Source organism: Octodon degus, unplaced genomic scaffold, assembly GCF_000260255.1.
Source record: "Octodon degus isolate 3935 unplaced genomic scaffold, OctDeg1.0 scaffold00031, whole genome shotgun sequence".
In the NCBI taxonomy this organism is placed as follows: domain Eukaryota; kingdom Metazoa; phylum Chordata; class Mammalia; order Rodentia; family Octodontidae; genus Octodon; species Octodon degus.
The window spans coordinates 254,099-256,305 of record NW_004524607.1 but is presented as its reverse complement, the minus strand read 5'-3'; the positions used below and the strand labels follow the sequence as shown (position 1 = coordinate 256,305).

Here is a 2,207-nt window from a genome sequence, read left to right as displayed (position 1 = left end):
CTTTCTCCCTGAAGAGTAGCACAATTAACGTCAGAGAACACAATTCATGGATCACATATACTGCAGATGATTCAATGATGAAGCTACGGAAGGCATTCTGAATAGAATTCCTAGGCAAGAAAAGTGAGTTCTATCCAAGTTACTCCACCTTCATCCCACCTATCAGTCCTATGTATGTGGCCAAAAAAAGCAAGTTTGACTCAGAATCTAGAATTGCAATTCTTTAGATACAAACTGATCTTGATGAAAAATTTCACAAAAGTCTGATCAGACTTTGAGTTACGTAGGTAAGTTCATGTGCGCATGAATGTTTATTAGCACCCCTATGCCAGGCACAGAAGGGATTGTAGACTTCATGAATCGGACCCGTTATGTGCGTTCACAACAGTGAAATACTATGATCACAGCAGGACAACATAAAGGGCTCATGAAAAACTCTGGAGGCTCATTTAGCTCCAGCATGTCCTGCCACTTTCAAAAACCTTTCCCACAGCCTCCTGTGAACTCAGTTGTTCCAATCACCTTCTAAAATGCAGACAGTAATTCCCTTCTCCTCAGCCAGAATGCACTTTTTACAAAAGGCACTAACACCTGATGTAATTAGTAAATAAACCCCCATTCACAAATTCTGTTGCCAGCAAGGCTCCAAGGTGGCTTCAGTTCAATGACAAATGAGCACCAACTTTGCTACTCATACATGAGGTCACTGTGACAGAACTTTCTTCCCGATGTGGCTCCTCTGATGTTGAGTGAGGTATGAAGTTCGGATGAAGCCTTTTCCACACGTGTCACACTGATAGGGCTTCTCACCAGTGTGGATTTTTTGATGTTCAATAAAGCTTCTATTCTGAGTAAAACTTCTGTCACACTCATTACATCGGTAAGACACAGGAGTTTCGGCAGTTTCCCACTGGCTTTCCATCTTGGCCTTTCCTACCTCTCCAGGCTCACTTCTATCACCGTGGACCCTCTGGTGTCTCAGGAGATGTGAACTCCGCCTAAAAGCTTTGCCACACATGGTGCACTGGTATGGCTTCTCCCCAGTGTGAATTCTGTGATGTTCAAGGAGACTGCAGCTTTGGCTGAAGGTTTTCCCACAGTCCTCACACTCGTAGGGCTTCTCTCCCGTGTGTGTTCTCTGGTGTTTGATAAGGTGTGAACTGTGACTAAAGGCCTGCCACACTCTTCACATTCATATGGCTTCTCACCTGTGTGGACTCTTTGGTGAATGACGAGGGCAGAGCTTCCTATGAAGGCTTTCCCACACTCCTCACACTTGTAGGGTTTCTCTCCAGTGTGGATCCTCCTGTGTTTACTCAGGCCAGAACTTTGGATCTTTTATTTATTTATTTATTTATTTATTTTTTTTGCGGTACCGGGGATTGAACTCAGGACCCTGTGCTTGCCAGGCAAGCACTTATTCTACTGAGCTATCTCCCCGGCCCAGGCCAGAACTTTGGGCAAAGCTCTTTCCACATTCGTGGCAAATGTGCCGCCTGCTCCCCGTAGCATTTTTCTGCTTTGTAACTTGTCCTCCTGTTCATCAGCTTTGACATAAGCAGGAACTTGGGCAGTGTCCTCACCCAGGTGGCACAGAGTCTTGCCAGGCTCTTGTCCTCGACACTCCTCAGCTGGACACGTGCCCCTGATCTTTGCCTGCATTTCACCACCCGGGACTCTGCAGGAAGCCCCTCAGGTGCCACTGCATCTTCTCCACAGCTGTCTCCCCGGTCAACTGAGTCCTGTGAGGGCTGGGATCGCCACGCTGCGTGCTTGGGCAGAGGCTTCACTGCCTGGACATGGGCCCTCTGTGACCTCTGAGCCGCTGTCACCAGTCCCGCCTTGCAACCCAGAAGTGCTGGTCCCCGGTCACGAGACCCGGGCCTGCAGCTCTCCGGGCAGGATGGCCAGAAACTGCTCCAGCACCAGCAGCTCCAGGATCTGCTCCTTGCTGTGGGTCTCGGGCTGCAGCCACTGGTGGCAGAGCTCGCAGAGCCAGCTCAGGACCTTGCGGGGGCCAGCAGCCTTGAGATAACAGAAGGTACGGAAACACAGTCGCGCATGCTCTGAGCCCAGCACACTGTTCTCCTCCACCAAGGAGGTGGCCTCCTCCTCCTCCTCCACTTTCACTACCAGAAGTCCCATTTCATCTTCTGCATACCAGGCATCCAAGGCTGCATGTTCGCTTGGTCCTCCAGCCATCATTT

At 49.6% G+C, this 2,207-nt stretch overlaps 1 protein-coding gene and 1 pseudogene across 3 annotated transcripts in view; both read right to left on the bottom strand.

Moving 5' to 3' along the window:
- Positions 1–2,207, bottom strand: part of Avl9 (AVL9 cell migration associated) — a 57,393-nt gene that overhangs the window by 11,674 nt on the left and 43,512 nt on the right. The gene's annotated exons all lie outside the window — the stretch shown is intronic.
- On the bottom strand, positions 201–2,202 carry LOC105741975 (annotated as a pseudogene).